General features: G+C 39.0%; 1 protein-coding gene across 1 annotated transcript in view; it reads left to right on the top strand.

Annotated features, from left to right (window-relative positions):
* epha10 (EPH receptor A10) overlaps positions 1 to 18,143 on the top strand; it is a 161,753-nt gene that overhangs the window by 26,387 nt on the left and 117,223 nt on the right. The gene's annotated exons all lie outside the window — the stretch shown is intronic.

Here is an 18,143-nt window from a genome sequence, read left to right as displayed (position 1 = left end):
CCACCACCTTTTTATGTCCCCAGATTTCTTTTGTTGTTGTTTTTGGCTTCTTTATATTATAGTGAGTGCAGCACATCTCTCGTGGAGCAGCCGGCTCGATTCTTCTGATGAGCTCCCATCTGATATGACTGTAACATCACCAGCTGCACAACAAGATCATTACAGGGTCATTACAAATGAGCTCGTTGTCCCTGTGCTCATACACAAACTTGGGAAGCTCTTTAAAAGATAAAAACTACTTGTGGTGGAATTTGCATGAAGAGAACTCACCTCACATACAAGCACTGATTGAAGAATTCCACTTATTATTCAAATTGGTTTTCCTTTTCTTTTTTTTAACCTTTTACCTCCACAGTCTAAACCAGTATTCAGCAAAAAGGACCAACATGCCCTTCAAATTACATTTTAAAAATACCTTATTTAATCTATATGTTACAATTAGTTATTCATTCATCCTTTTTTTGGTGACTTCTGCAGATGGTTTCTAGTCTACCAATCTAACATTGTCTCTAAAACCCTGTAGTTCTAGCCCTGCCTACTGTTTAGTTCCTTGGAATTTCTACTTCTGCAGATTTCCTGCTGTGTTCCTTATGAAGGCAGTCATGCAGTGAATGCACGAAATTAGTTAAAATCTTTTCTTTTTTGTAATATTCCATCTCACATCTGATTTAATCATGTCCCATCCCTGCTGTCCTTAATCACTGTTCAATAGTATTTTGACAGACTCGTGTCAGAGTTGAACACTGGTCTGTTTTTCTGGTCTATTGACTGCTATGACCAGCGTTTTTTATCACTCGCTCTTCTCTATGCCCCTGCCTAGCAGTGCTAGTTATGGAGCATATCGACTGATTGGCTGTCCGGCCCCATCGATCCCTAAGGTCACACTGGTCACACGAATAGTCCCGCAATGGCTACCTTCTCTCCTTCCATCATCTTCTCCCTCCATGCTACTCTCTTGTATTTTCTTACTTCTCTGCTCTCCGTTCACCTTGCTTAATCTATCACTCACCTCATTTCATCTCCTGTGCCTCCTTCTCCTCCTGCTTTTCCCATTCATTTGTCTGTCTGTCTACCCTTCTTTCCCCTTATCTCTTCAGTGTCGTGGCTGCAATCGCTCATCGATGCAGCAGAGATCGATCCCGAGGATAATGGGTGCTTGGCCCGCAGGGAGCCAGCATTGGCTGTGTGGGCCCATAGATGTGGCACTGACACAACTCAGATGATAGGAACACAGAGTACGGATGAATTGCCGGTGTGCAAAGTGAGGCTGTGATGTCACTCAAGGTAAAGAGGAGGAAGAGAAGGGGACAGAACAAGAAGACACAGAGCAAGAATCAAAGAGTAGAGGTTTGGTAAGAAGTGTATGCCGGAGGGCAGCTACAAGACACATGAGGTGGCTTTTGGGGAAAAGAAAAGACAAGACAGGACAAGGCAGTAAGAAAGAATCAAGCTGCAGGATCCCTGAAGCTGCCAGAGCACTGACTTTTTTAGTGGACTGCTGAATTATATAGCAGTGGTTAGAACAGAATAAGGACAAAGGGCCCTTGATGGAGACGGGATGACCTACGAACACACATAACAACTGGATGATTATATCACTATATTACTAATGTTGTAAGAGGATAATTTAGCAGTATTATCAAGCTTAAGGGATTAGTACATCCAAACCACATGACCAATTGACATACCACAGCAGGTTTAATACAACTTTTCCAGTGAGCCATCGTGCATGATGCCTAAACAGAGAAGGACTATGAGTGATGTTATCAATTACACTCGTGTTTACCCTGCAGTATAGTTTGTTTTGATTTTTTCTGGTGAGAAAATTTGAATGTTACATGATAATCAACAGCAGATTGGGGACTGTTTGTATTGGAACTGAGCAGAAATTGAGTGAGTAAGCTTTTAAATGTTTCAATATGCTCCTGGTTGTTACTAAAGACTGCAGTTTGTTGTAGTAGAATGGCTGGCTTGTTCAAAATTTTTTTTTTTCTTTTTTAATGAATTGCATCAGGGGAGCTCACAATCTAAAAATAGGCTCAACCAGCAAGCGTAAAGTTAAGGTTAATGGCGGTATATGGATCAGTCCCCTCGTACCTTCTCACCAGACCACTAATGCACATGAATTAACCCAGTTTACCTACTGCCCTGTCAAAACAATATACTCCTGTCATGGCCTTAAGAAAGATATGATTTTTTTTAATTGAGTTGATATGAAGCACACAGAAGCAAATGTCCTTTATGCATTACTGCTTATAGAGAGAGGGTTGAGTAAGGTTGACAGTTTGTGTGTCTTTGGTCCATATACATCCAAATATGTGCCTGTGTTTCAGTCATAATACTAAGTAGGGCACAACAAGAAGAAGAAATAATAACATTTAGTCCATTTTGAATAAAACAAAGCCGAGTTACTGGTTTATATTCATTTGATACATGAGTGCTGCCGGTCACACTGGGAGTGTGACATCAGAGCTACCGTAGTCTAACATATGAAGCAAGTCATGACCTAATAACCTAACCCCAACCTTCATGTGTAGGTTAATGTAGGGAAATCAATTTACAGTTTTTATAAAAATATAGATGTTGTTACTTGTTGCCCTGGGAAAAATGATAAAAAGTAAATACTGTAGATATCAGTATAAGGCTATAAGAAGCAGTCCTATAACGTTTCACTCTGCAAAGGATTACTCAATCGTGCAAATTGCAGGCTGTTTTGGCCAAGTCTGTGATCTTTGAAGTTAAAGCTTGCTTGTTGGTAAAATACATAAATTAAATGTCTTTACTGAGTGTGAGCTGAAACCTGCTTGCCACCCATGCATAACTGGAATTTGTGTCTCTATAAAATATCTGTGGAAGTTTTCTCTAGTGATTTTTGTGTGGCTGCTTTTAAGTGACAGTATGGTATGTTTACCTTTGCAAAGCACTCTGTTTGTTTTGCAGTGCACTATGGGAAGAAGGAGAGGGAAAACCAACAGTGTTATCGCTCTGGAAAAGTGTGTTTACGTTCATTTTTAGTTCTGTGGACAGTTTCATGGGTACAGTAAAAAAGAAAAAAATGTTATGTTGATGGTACTGTGCATTAAATTATTTAAGGTGCACATAATGGTTTTCTTTGTGGTTTTGGCTGTATAAGATCGTTGACAGTTCTGCTGCACATGCTTCTCACTTTTTCAGGTGTCATCAAGTAAAAAAAAAAAAAAAACAGAGAGAAAGAGCTTCCAGTGAAGCACAGAGGGGGGAAATGAAAGAGTTGAGGAGAGGTGAATTTAGAAGAAGACGACCTAATTTAATCTAAAGTGGTTCTCAAATTGAACCAGAGGGAAAACAAAGTCAGCACAAAACCTTGGAGCTCCGCTTCACTTATGTAACAGCTCTTCCCTCCCCTCATCTCTCTTATGAATAAGCGAGAGGGAGGAATGAAGGAATCAGAGGAGGTAAATGGAAAGACATGAGGAAAGAAAGAATGGAAAAATAAAGGAAAAATTAATCGAAATGGAGAGCAGAAAGACAAATAAAGTGGACAGCAGTAAAAGATGGAGGGAAATGGGTTGTCAAGTTGTAAAGCATGAACTTTACAAGAGTACTTGCCAGCCAAAAACTTCCTTCCAATTGTCACAATCACGTCTGTTTTATTTCAGTCAGTTCCGTTTTTTTTTTTTCCCCACTCTTTGTTGCACAGACATTAAAGTATAAGGCCCTGGCAAGCTGTGTTAAAGCCCTGAATGAGTGTCTAGTTAAATAATGCAGTCTGCTGGCTGGACTGACGAGAGGCTAAAGGAGAAGATGGAAGATGTAGCGGCACACTGCAAAGATACAGGCTTTTATTATTTAAAAGTGCCCTGAACGATTGGCAAGTAAGACATTTCAGCATTAAAAAAAGAAAAAAAAGGCACGGGGTAGGAAATGGATCTGGAAAATTTAGGCATTCATTTTTTACAATCCAATCATGCAAGGCACACAAACCAGGTGCACACTCCTACGTTAGTACCTCTGTGAATGTGCATGTAAAAAGACGCACGCACACACACAAACAACAAACATGTTTATGTGCACAGATATTATAACTCTGTGTTTTGGTGACATTTGAAGCAGACTTTTGCACTCGAAAAATTATGATGCTTTAGTTTGTCACTGCAACATGGGCACATAATTATATGTCTGTGAATATGAGTGTCACAGAGAAAAATAGTGAAGTTTGCTTCTCTGTATTCAATCTGTCAGTGACATTCTAGTTTTTTTGTTTGTTTGTTTTTTCACAAGTACAAATGTAGCCATCCATGCGTCTACTCATAAAGGCCACTGCAGCTTCTGTTTTATAATTAACTTGTCACCATGTGTAGCCATGTTTTCTGGGAACTCTTATGTTATGCAAGTACATTTAATGCTGGCTCACTGAGTTCCACACTTATGCACATTTAGCGAATGAATGATCGCCTTACCGTTGCTATGTGCACATGTGCTCTATGCTGCTATAATTCTTAAATAATAAACCGCATACCATAAAATGGAAAAATGTGGTTACTTTAGTGTCATGGAAAATAATGGATATTACTGATGTTATATATTAGTTTAGGTCAAAAAGGCCAGTTCTTAAATATGTTTTTGTCACCTAATTGTGTTTTAATAAAAACATCAAGCCTTTTTTTATTTTTTATTTTTTACTTCAAGTTTATTAATAATAAGTAGCTACATTTTTTTTCCACCAGAATTGGTAGATGTATACACTTTATTGTGTCTGTTGGTTTCATGTGTCATCTTTACAGTGCAGTATCAGTGTATTATAGAACTCAGTCTTACAGCTTGCAGAACAATTACTGATGATGTTCAAGCGGAAATTATTTAGTGCTCCAAATGCTAATGATACGAACAAACTGTTAACTTAGTTGACTTGGGTTATGGCAAACCTCTGCTGTGCTATGCTGCTCATCTGATGGGATATAAACCCACAGCTCCTGAGTCACTCTGTGATGTTGGAAACATTATTTTTCTTATTTTGTCTTTTTTTTTTTTCATCTTCTCCCTTCAGTTTGTAAATTTCTACAAGCGTGCTGGTTACCCAGTCGATATTTGTTGTGAAATATTTCTGCTTTTTTTGGCAGTGTTTTCCTTTTAGTGCTGTGACTATTCCTGAAGTGGTCTCTATATTTCTCCCTTCACTAACCACTTTGTCCATCCTTTAAATAGTTCTTCTTGCATGGTCCACTTGTTCTTTTTAAAAGGCTCATCCCTGATAAAAACATGGTGAGACTATGCAGCAGTCAAAAAAGAAAAGAAGATACTTTGACTTTTTATGTCACGTACAAATATACAAATAGCTGGATGCATTAAGTTGTGGCTTTTACTGTAAAGGCACGTCTGCCAATAATATATCATTCAGTAATTTTCAAATATTTATTTATTTGTTTTTTTATTACTAAATGGGACACTGGTGTGGGATGTTGGAAAGTCATTACAGACTTTTAGAGATCTAATATCTTAAAATAATTATAGTATGATATTAGAGCACTTTGCTCTCTGAATGTGGACTTACTTGTGATTCCTAGAGTTTCCAAAAGTAGAGTGGAAAACGTCCGCTATCCGGGTTCTCTCCTGTGGAACCAGCTCTCAGTTTGGGTTTCCCCTAAACCTTTAAAATTAGGCTTAAAACCTTGTAGTTTGATTAAGCTTATAGTAAGGGCTGGTTCAGGTGATAATGAACCATATTCTTCTCTGCTCTTTAAGTGTTTAAATGCCACTACTGTATGTCATTAACTTTCATCTTTTCTCTTCCATAGTTTTTGTCTCTGACTCTCTATACACTCTTTTATTCTCTTTCCTCTCAAAGCTCAGTGAGTCACAGTACATCACTCTGGTTCTGTCAGAGCGCTTTTCCAGTTAAAAGGGAGTTTTTCCTTCCCACTGTTGCCAAGTGCTTGTGTTTTCTCTCTAATATCATATATCAATATAGGTTCTTTATCTTAGAACACTAAATGCTTTGAGGTGATTGCTGTTTTAAATGTATATTTTGAATATATATATATATATATATATATATATATATATATATATATATATATATATATATATATATATATATATATATATATGTATATGTATGTATAATTAAAACTGAACTGTAGAAACAGCATTTTTATGGAAAATAATTATGGGGTTAATTTTTACTACTGTTTAACTTCCCTACAATGTATTTTATAAGCTAATTAACAACTGGAAATCACACAATTGTCTACTTGGCCACATGTGCTATAGCCTGTGCTGAGAATAGTGTAAATGGTGGAATCAAAGCCACTCCAAAAGAAAATGAAGGACACATAATACCAATTCTATATTATTCCATCTTTCTGGCATTGTGCTTCATCTATCTGACATGATACCAGTAGACAGTCAGTATATCCATTGGACTCGCGTCCTGTTCATGCACTGTATGCCGCACGATCCGCTTTGCATGAGTTTGCCTTTCAACTTTGTTGCCAGTTGTTCTCAGCCCTGTAGCTGGAAGCCGCTTTGTTGTAACAATGCGACCTGACAGCACTCTCACCGCCCTCACTATCAATCAAGACAACTAATTACAACCCTACAAAACAAAATAAATTTCTTTGGCCTCTGTTCTATTTTCCCCTTTGTATGTCTTTTGCTTTGTCACTCACTTTTGATCTATCAGCATGTTTCCTCCTTTAGTACGGGTCTTTTTATGGTTCTCATTTCTCTTATTTCTCCCCCTTGTGCTTGACTATTGTTTCTTAGAGCTTTGTAACTTTTCATGTTTTTTCAACCAAAAAAGCAGGAGCAGACATAGCTCTCAGACAGTTGATATTGATTATTTATTACTACAGTCTGAAGAGACCTGTAGACATAAAGAGATATAAATACATGTACATTATGTTGCACAAAGGATGGTGGGGCACAAATAAACATGACCTTTGACCAGGAGACTGGGGTCAAAGTCTCCTGGTCAAAGGTCAAAATCATTTGGTCAAAAAAAAAAAAAAAGATTTATTGTAATTTTGTTTTTCTCCAACACCACAAGATCTTAATTAAAGTAATATCCATAAATAGCCCTCCCAATTGTATAGAGGCTCAAAGGTAATTGGATAAACTAAAATTTATAAAGTAAAATTTTAAATGTGTGGATATTTTTTAATACTTGAGTGGAACCCATGGACATCACCAAATACTGTTTCCTTCCTTGACCTCCCAGGCATTCATGGCAGGCATCTTCAGTTGCTGCTTGTTTAGGGGTCGCTCTGCTTTACTCCTGTTTTGTCTCCAATAACTGAAAAGCATGATGTGTTGGGTTGAAATCAGGTGACGGACTCGGCCATTAATGAATATCATTTCTTTTTTTGCCCTTTTGGCGTCCTTATTTTCATTTTTTAGCCTAATGAATGGCCATCTTCAGTTGCATTGACATCTCTTTTTGACCTCCAGAGAATAGTGACCAAATACAAGTTGAACCTTTGGAATCAACTCAAGATTTTTTTTATCAGCTCACTTTGCCTTGATGGTTGTAATGGTTGTAATTCATAATTAGATATTAGGATGCTCAGTTTATATAGGATACCAGTGGGAGAAGTTCAGGTTTGTCGCAATATGTGATAGGAGCTGGCCTGGCCCTGGCTTATCGGAGAATTAAGAAAGCGGAACCGGCTGTTCAGACCCCCCCCCCAAGGCTGCCCGCTGGGATTGAACCGATGGGATGAGGCGAGACTTCTCAGAATGGGATCACTGAGTGCAGCATGGTTAAGAGCTTGGAGGCGCTTACGGCTGCAGTGAATACTCAGAATAAGACCTCTGAGCATACATTGGATTACATCAAGGAAAAGTCCACTTAGAACAACACCTCTGAGTGGAAGTTGGATCACATCTTGGAACAGCTAACTGCGGTCGTGAGGTCTCAGAATCTGCTCTTTGAGCAAAAGAATGACAAGACCACGGAACTGAAGGTTAATACCATCATGGAGAAACTCGTGGCTATCCAACGGGAGATTGAGAGACCAGTGTCGGAGTGTTAAAGAACAGCTTGAAATTCTCATGAGTTGTTGCAAAAGAAAAATAACCATCATAATCCGGCGACCCCTTCGGCGCCAGCTGTGGGTTCAAGGCTGGAGCCGAACAACAACTCCCTGATAACGACTGTGTTGAGTCTGTTCCTTCCCATTCCATGCAAGGCCACCTGGGTTGGCTGGAAGACGGTTTACTTAGCCTGGCAGGGCGAAGGACAGTGTCTCAGCTGAACTATGGACACGCACACACATACATATACTGATACTGATAAGCACTCACTGACGCATCACGCTCCCTACCCCGGATCCAACGCCACCTCCAACGCTTACCTCTCCTCTGATGTGGACATCGGGTCAGCTGGAGGCGCAGTCGAAGATTGCAGCGGTCCCAGATCAGATGTACACACTGAACACTTTCCCATGTTGCTTGTCTGTGTTTATTGTGCTATGGTGTGTTGATATCTGTGCATTCCTGTATTATCCTTTTGTGTTACACATTTCGATGTTTTTTTTTCCTCGCTACCTAGCCTGACCTGTCTCCCCAATGTGATGTTTGTGTATTGTACGTACGGTCAGCAAGGTCTGTCATCTCGGTTGTGGGCGAAAGACCTGCAACTGACAAAGGCTATCTCATCTCTCATCTCATAATTGTGTAACCTTCACATACATTCATGTACACAGCCACTCGAACTTGCTTAGTTTTAAAATAAAATCACTGCTTCTAATAAGCTGCTTGAACAAACAACCTGTACTGCAGGGCCCCTTTTAAAGTGTGGCAGTGTAATTACTGTAATAGGGTCTCGTTTTCCTGCCTTGGTGCCAGACTATATATTTTTTCTTTTTACAATCAGTCCTTACTCTCTGCAATTTTTATCCTTTACTCCTTTTTTCCCTCCAAAACACGCTCTGCTTTTGCTGTCTCCCTAACTCACTCAATGACTCTTTTCTTTCATTCCCTAAAGCACACACAAACATGCATAAGCACACACTCGCTTTATTCCTCCTCAAGCTATTTGTCTTAACAGGTGGTCATTCAGATTCAAGACTGGCACTGCAAAAGAGGTAGGAAGAAGGGGAAATAGAAAGGAAAAACTAATAATTATAGGAGAAGATAAGGTAAGGTGGGCATGGAGAGACATGGAGCTTATATACAGTCTTTTGTGATGTTTTGTAAAATATATTTCATTATGTCATTCTGGGCTCTAAACTGCTTGTGTTGTGAATATATCTGTTCTCGTCCTTTTGTGCGATTGCCCAAAACAATTTCTTTTATAATTTGTAAGAAAACACAGGCATTTTGACTGTACTAGATATGTTCTCACACTTACACACTTGTTAATCATTTAATTCAAAGTGGATTTCTGAAGTTAATACTCAATCTGCATTTAAAACTATAAGAGGATTAACACTTTAACACCTATCAGCCAAACCCCCTGTTAACAAAATCACCGTACTACCTTTGTTACAGCCCACCTGGTTAGCACCAGAAGATCATACATGCATAAATCATAATTCTTCAAAGATATTAGATGGATTTAAAATTTCTTTCATTAACTGACAGGATATGCAAACAAAAAAATCCTAAATATTATTTTTGTGCCAAAAGAAAATATTAAACTAAAATATAAAATTTTCACCAAACTGCAGATCATGTGCTCAAATACAGTTTCTTCTCTCACTGAACCAACTGGAAATAAAGTGTAACAAAAAGTACACATCATTAACTGAAAATGAAAAACAGCTGATTTATCTAACAATACCAATGTCATGTACTTAAACCATTTTGCAGGATGTTTATAAATTCTCCAGATAGCAGGACATCGACCTTTTTCCACACGTCCCCATAATTTTCCTCATTACTGCTTTGATCCTTTGACTGTTCACACAGAGGCTCATACTCATAATTTTTAAAGTTGATAAGAGGCTCCTTAACCAGAAGGGTTAGTGTAGTTATGTGGTATTCAGACTGCAGTGATCACAGTACCCACGCCTGTTTCAAAAATGAAACATCTGTTTCCTTTCCTGATTTTTTTTTTTTTTTTTTTTTTTTTTTTTTAATTTTTGGCTTCAGTGACAGACCGTAAACCAAAATTAAAATTGTGATACAAATTTCCACAATTTTGAGTTATTGCATCTTTTCATGTCACAATATGCACCTAATCGTGACCCGCTGCCACAGCTGTTATGCTTTAATTAGAGGCACTGATACAACAAAGAGATGCAAAACCAGCATGATTATGTGACGGAGGCCTTTTATACAAATTATCCGGGCTTTTTGGTAAAAAGCTTTTGGTTAGCTGAGCATCTGTTTAATCATTTTATTAAACGGGATATTGTAATAGTTTAACAATATGTAAATGTAGGATAAATAATCATTTTTGAGAAACGGCTTGGCGTGTGACTTGTGTAAAAGTCTGCTGATTGTTTGAATATTTAAAATTCTCTTTGATTAAAGACTAACAATAAAAAAAAAACTGTGATGAAAATGAATATCGGTTACGCTTAGGTTATTTTGTAGCTTGTGTTTTTAGAAAGGTACTTTTACCACACTGTGCATGAGAAATATGCACTATGTAATGATAGCGTATAACCGTTCACCTCATTATCATAAATGATATATGCAATTGCGTGGTGGACTTTGGAGAGGGAGCAGCCCAAGCTCTTTGCAGTATGTCACATTACTGAAGCTGAAAATTTAATGCTTCTGTTAAGAGGAAAGCCCCATCTGAAGTTCATATGCCCTGCTGTTGGAAGTGCTATTATGATCCTGCCTCCTGGCTGTGTGCTTGCATGTGCGTGCTTGTGAACGTTCCCTGACACCATTTGTCACTGAAGGCGGTGTATTTGTCTGTTTATACACTGCGTTTATCTTTTATGTGACTGTTTGTGTTTTTTATGTGGTACCTTATATTTATCCATTTTTTTATCTGTCCTTCTCCAGTATTACTGTATTGTTTTCATTGAAGTGTGTGCGTATATATACATATATATTCTTTTTAAACACTCCCATGTTCCAGCCATGTTCTTTTGTCCTTGAGCGACACTGTAAATCCTGTTGAGGAGACTCTTTGCTCCTTCCAGTCTTAAAAAAGACATTTTAACGGTGTTTCCCCTCACTCAAAACTACTTTTCTTCTCATTGGCTGCTGCTTATAAACAGAAGATTTGAACAGCAGGTTGCTTTGCTCTCTTGCTCATGTGCTCTCATTTAAATCCATCAGTCTATCCATCCTCTTCCGCTTATTCAATTCAAACTGAACATTTAGAGCAGTCTGAATCTTGAACTTTCAGCTACTAGGGATTGCTTTGACTCTTTGAAACTGTAACATGATCATCTATATATGGCAGGAAAAAAAAGTACAACATAACCCCTTTAAGGTCTTTCTTTGTCTTGATTTCAACCTGTCATATCAACCAGATCTCTCTTGCAAGTCATTAGATATTCACACATTGTCAGGACCCGTTGGCATTATATCTTATAGCAGTGTTTGTCCCTTTTGTTGGCATCTTTCAACACACTGAATAGTCCCATACAGTTCAACAGGAGTCCCTCTGAAACAGACACCAAGACACCATGGCGAAAAATTGGGATATGTAACAAGGATGTGTATGTGGTATCCACGACATCTCAAAAGAAAAAGTTTAAAAGGTATTTAATGTTGTGAAAGACTTGCTTTTCAGCCAAGCACTTTTTTTTCTTAAACCTAACCGTGTACGTTTAGTGCATAACCCCAAAAGGGAACGTTAAAAAGCAAAATGAAAGTGAAAATAAGCCTCTCTCTATCCTATCCAGGATAGGGACAGGCTTTAGGTTAAGGGTCGTGCGATTATGCCATCTGCCACTCCACCTGCCTGCTTATGCTGACTTGTGAGTCATTGTTCTTTCTCCCACAGGAAAATGGTACTAAGCTGGTTACCCTTATGTGAAAGATTACAAGAAGGTGTTCCTGATTAAATGTTAGTTTTTATGGGTTACATGGGAATATGTTACATAGGAAAGGTAATATTTGGACATCAGTTGACACATGGAGCATTGGCAGCCTGTGCTTATTCCAGTCTCAGCGCTTTCTCTATAGGCAGGTTGAACCTCCAGATCCCCCAGGTCTTCCCAGTTGTATGCTGGCTAGTAAGAGCTCTGTTTCACCAGAGTGAAATACTATTTAGCCTGTTATAGAATATTTGAGCAAAACGCAAATTTATTACATGTAGGGCTGTGGATCATTGCGATTCATGTCTGTTTCTTCTTCTTCTACCCTTTTCCTTTTTCAGACTAAGTACCTGGAAGTGCGCCTTTTACTCACAGTTTAATAGCTGCACACACTTAGTTCAATCAAAGAATGGGAACCCTTAACCTTGCAAGCCCTTGAAATTGGCCCCTGTGACAGAGCTGTCTTCATGTTGTTGTCTACCACTAAAAGGAAAAAGAAAAAAAAATAGCTGTGTAAGTGCTGGCTGCACACTTGACAAAGGCCAGATTTTAGTGTTTACCTCTTCTAGATTGCTGTTGGTGCACCAACACATTCCCTCCCTTTCTTGTGAATACTTGAAGTGAGTGCTGCAGTCTACCTCTCTCCTACGGCTATCTCTTCCTCGTCGCATCCTCTTTAGCAAGGCTGATAATTAGTACACCGCAGAAATCAGAGAAAGATCAAAGTGTGGATGAGACCAGGGGAGGGATGATAAAAGAGACATTTACATTTTAGTTTCAATTTCAATGAAACTTTTCAGGTAAAATACATAAATAAAAAAAGAAAGAGAGTGCAAAAGTGAGAGCGATCACACTGTGATCATAGAAAGAAAATATATACAGAGAGAATGAGAATGATGACATGTGCTTCCAATGCTACCATTTTGTGTTTCATAAAAATCAAATTTGGTTTAAAATAAATCGTTTTTCACTGAAATCCCACCACTAATTTCACTCAGCCATCCCTTTGCATGGATCTTATCCAAACTGGTTGACAGAGAAGCTGCTAAAGTGATAGCTGTTACTTTAAAGACTGTTGTAAAGATAGAATTTGCTTAAGCAATGTCGAATTTTCTGAGCCTTCCCATGCTAATTGTGACTGATATCATCTTAATTATAACATATTTCTCAAAAGAAGAAAAATAAAGAACGATGACTTTTTTTGTTGTTGTTTTTTAATTTTTCATCAAAACATTAGCAACATAATTGTGTCCTTTTCTCATATGAAGTATTCTATATTAACACTGTCAGCATTGTGTGATCAAAGCAGAGGAGCCTCTGTTACTCTTCAGGGATCATGTTTTATCTGCTGGTGATGAAAGTCAGCCTCATTTTGTGGGTCCTAAATAGGCCTGAGACCAAAATCATACAAAAAAGAAACACTGAAAGGTAATTACTCACAAAACAGCCTTTTGAAATTATTTAGTAAAACTAATGTGTCGTGGCTATTAAGTTGAGGCCATGTGTCACAGCGTACGAGAGCTTTTATTTCTGTGTCATATGTTCTTTCTCTGCCTTTCCCTCCCTTCCCCTTTCCCTCTTTTGATGACCCTTTCTTCACCAGATTAGCTTTTCTTTGCCGGACTTTTTGTCATCCTCTCTGGATATCTTTTCTCTCGCTCTCTCTTCCTACTGCCCTTAAAGGCCCATTAGTCTGTCTAACTACACTGTGATTACCAGACTTATGTATTCAATGTGTGATTACAGGGCCAACTTTGTCCTGCAAGTCTCTCTTTGACTGAATGTCTGACTGCTCAGGAAGACATAGCGATCCCTTGTGCATTATCCAGCGTATTCATTTATGTACACTTCATGTGCTCATTTCTCACTTCTTCCTTTTCCTTTTCCAGCCCTTTCTCCAACTGTTATTTTTTCGTTCTTTCTCACTTGTTGGCTCTTTCTTTCTTCTCTTTGCCCTCCTCTGCTGATTATTTTCTCTCATCATCTCTCTTTTGGCTTCTGCCTCAGCCTTCCTCTGTGTCTCTCCAGCACCTTTGCCCTCTCCCTCTCTAATCTTTTCCAAATGCTTCTGTGTTATCAGCGAACCACAGAAGCATGCTTTGGGCACCCTTTGGTGTTAACCCAAAAACAATGAAATTAAGTGTTTTGTAAAGGATCTTTAATTTTCCAGCAAGGCTTCCCTGATCCCTATCCAGTGCTCTAGTGTCTCCTTTTCAAGCAAATCCCAAAATAAGAAGAATGAAAACTGCATTGTCCTCTGAAGATTTTGGCTATACAAACTGCAATAGCATTGCATAGAAGTCTATTAAATCCCTATACAGTTATGGTCTTGAAAAAATAGTAATAACAATAATAATATTAAAGCTGAAAGCAGCGTTATGAGGGCCCTCGCAGCCCGGCACGTCGAGCCACGCCCAACACCTAAAACCAGCACGTCCGATCAGATGTCACATTGATGGAATTCATGCATTTAACCACCAGCTAACATTTCATCTCATTCAATCATGATTATAGTCCTCCCACTAGGTGGCGCTCTAACCATTACTGACAAATAGCATAACAAACCTTTCCAAGCTCGAGTCTAATCATGCCTGCGACCTTTGGGAGAGATTGGACATTGTCTTTTTGAGTGACAGCAGATTACTGCTTTTTGGCGAGTGATTGAAACGCCATGACCACCCCGTTTCCCTGAACGTAAAAAGCTTCGCAATTTAACATCACAAAGGTCTTTAGATTACACGCACTGGAGATCGGGTCAATCTGATGAAACCCCTTGGAGGAGTTCGTCAAAGTACGGTGCCTGATGAGTGGGGAAAATGTCGCCAAAATTACACATTAATTTTAAAATGGCTGACTTTCTGTAGGATTTGGGATATTGCTCCAAGAGACTTTTTTTGTACATCTCAATATCTTCCATAAACTTACCAGGTTTCAGACTCGTACATAAAACACAGAGCAGGGGCTGATGATTTGAAATTTTGTAGGGGGCGCTGTGGAGCCATTTTGCGCTATTCAAGGAAAATGATCACATAACAAGATAGCCCTCATCAAATTGGAGGTGTGCGCCTTTTTAAACTTTCCAAGCCCCTCAAAAGGCACTTCATTGTTCATGGTGAACCGCGTTGCCACCAGGGTGCGCCGTTCAGTTTAAAGTCACAATTTTCACACTGAAGCATCATGAAGGACTGATGGTGATATTCACCGCTTTCGAGGTGGCCACGATGAACCTCTGAAAATCAATACAACAAAGTGAAAGACATGACATTTCCTGGCTTTCCTGGAGAAATTTGAGGCTGCAGATGTCACCCATCACAATACTGTACCCCAAAGTGTAAAACATGACATTTCCTGTTGGCACTAGGTGGCGCTGTCCCTGATGTCAAAAATGGCAGTTGAAATATGTTCAGGGGCGGAGCCTTATCATATGTGTGCTCTTTGGTCCAGATCGGATAATGTATGACAGAATGAGAGGCAATAAGATTTTCATGGCGAGTCATCGAAATTCGCCGTGGCGCCACGGCCTCACCGTATAACGAAAACTCAAAAGCTCCGCAATTTAACATGGCCCAGTTGTGTAGTTGACACTGACCAAATATGAAGCTTATATGACTAAATCCCAAGGAGGAGTTCGAAAAAGTTCGAGGCATGGAAATGGCAAAATTAGAGTCAAAATGTCACGTTCACTTCTAAATGGCAGACTTCCTGTTGGGTTTGCGTCAATGCTCCCCCAGACTTTTTTGTTCGTCTTGGCATGGTACACATGTGTGCCAGATTTCATACATGTAGCTCAAACGATGTGGTTGTAGGGCTGCATTTAACAAGGCATAGGTGGCCCTCTAGAGCCATTTCCCAGTGCTCATATGTAAAACCATTAAAATACAAAATTTTTCACCAGACCTGGCATGTGTACAAAATTTCAAGGGTTTTTGAGCATGTTTAGGCCCTGAAAAAGGCCCTTGTTTTGCCTGAATAATAATAAGAAGAAACGGAGCAGATACAATAGGGCCTTCGCACTCTCAGTGCTCGGGCCCTAATAAAGAAAATGTATTTACAGTAAATAGTGATACATCTGCACACATTTGAGCCAGAGTGCATATTCTTCTTGTCAGAGCGTGAGTCAGCAACATGTTTTAGTCACCACTTCTTATACAGCTGAGTCAGACTGTGTAGGCTTCTGGTTTTTGTTTTTTGCTCATCAGGATGTCCTTGTGCCTTGTTATTAATTTCCACGAAGCCAGATATTTGTCATGTAGCAGCTGCGTATGTGATCAAAGATCTTTACACCAAGAATTGCTCGGTATAAGGTGAAATTGTTACTTCTCAAGGAGTCTGTCTCTAACTGCAGTCTGTGTCGCTCAGGTTATTTTTGATAGCCCTTACAATCTCCTGAAGTGGTTGAAAGTTGAAGCAGAACATAAAAGTTAAAGCCAAGTAACAAGAATGAAAGTAGCACTTTCAAGGATAATAAAAAGCAATCTTTGCACAGTGTGTTCCTTGAAGTCTGGAGGAAAAAAATGGCTTTGTCTGGTTGTCACACCTCAGATTCCCTCAAAGATGTACGTGTTGAGAACACTGTAAGAGAGCCTGGTTCTCAGTGTGTGTGTGTGTGTGTGTGTGTGTGTGTGTGTGTGTGCCAGTGGAGTGGGGGTGGGGGTCTGTTTAAGCAGACAAGCTTAAAGCATGGTTAATTTTAATATCAGCAAAATCCCTTAAAAATCAGGCGTTAATGCAGCTCACCATATGTCACTACAGATGTTGATATTAGATTATAGATTAAGATAAATGTGCTGATGATGGCTCTCGTGCACGCCTGCCACATAGAACAGAATGTAAAACGACAACTGTTCTCAGTGCGACTGCTCAGATACGTCCTCGCTAATGAACTCTGGTTCCTTTTTCAAATTTGGTAGAACGGGTATTAAGATCTTTTAATAAAATGAGAGTTACTTTGGTTTTGCTTTCTTGATGAATATTTTGATCTAATACTTAATCTTGAAATTCGTTGTACCAGTATCTACCTTTGTTGCTATTGAATGATTTAATTATATATTATATCAACATAAAGAGATCTAAATAATATTTCGGATTCAAGTACATGACAAATGAAGAAGTAACAGGACAAAAAAATTAACTATGGCAGATGAATAACATCTGACATTATCTGAAAGGAAACTGGAAAATAAAATCCAGCAAGGACCCAGCGCAGGACCTGAGGGGTGCCTCTGGCCCTTCAGTTGATCCATATACTGTTTGCTGTACAAACGTTACATGGATCAACTGGTGGCTATCGAGAAGCCATTCTTACCTGAATAAAAAACACACACAGTGGAGCACTATCTGTGGATTGGCCTCCCTACAGCCCAGATCTCAGCATTATTGAAGGAGTGTGGGATACTTTTTACTAAGAATTGAACAAAAGCTAGCAAACACAAAATAGAAGAGGTTTAAATGTCCTTCAAGAAACCTCAGGATCTATTGCCGAAGACTACTTGAAGAAATTCCAAGAAAGTTTGCATAAGAGAGTTCAGGCTGTGCTAAAAAGTTAAAAGGTGATCTCATACCAAATATTAACATTCAAACATCATTAGAATTGCACTCTGCGCAACTCTAATGAGGTCTGTTTTTGCCTCATATACTGCGTTTCCACTTATGCGAGTGGTTCAAGACTTTTGAATGGTGTTGTAGTTATTGTCCTTCAGTGGTGTACCTTAGGCAACACAATGTAGCTTAACTCCTAGATATTTCTTTAAAGAAACTTTGCTGTATCCGTTATTTGGCTGATTTTAAACAGGGAGATTTACGCCGGCTTTCACTCACTGCAGTCTGCTTCTTATGTAGCTGTCCGTGGTGCTGAAACCAGCTTCAAAGCTTACATTTTGTCTCTCTGTGCTGAAAAGAAACTGCATTTCCTGTTTTCCACTCTTGAAAGCTAAATAAGGGTGCTCTTTTTCTCCCGACTCTTTGTAAAAGTTCTATGGTTCTGTTTTGTTTTGTTTGTGGTTTTCTGTGTGTTGTGTGTGAAGCCAGGGGCTAAAGGAAAGCGCTTTGTCCAGCTTAAATCCTCAACAGATGGTGTTAATGCATTTATCAAAGGACAGGTTCACTCTCAACAGATTTTGTCAAACCTTTCTCAGTGTTAATGCCTTTCTTTCATTATTCCAAACCTGACGTGTCATTTTGCACTTTGTGTTATTCATATTTACTCCAAGCACT

This window comes from Aulonocara stuartgranti, assembly GCF_965226115.1.
Source record: "Aulonocara stuartgranti genome assembly, chromosome: 22".
Classification (NCBI taxonomy): Eukaryota; Metazoa; Chordata; class Actinopteri; order Cichliformes; family Cichlidae; genus Aulonocara; species Aulonocara stuartgranti.
Note: the sequence above shows the minus strand (reverse complement) of the source record. Positions and strands in the feature narration are given on the sequence as shown.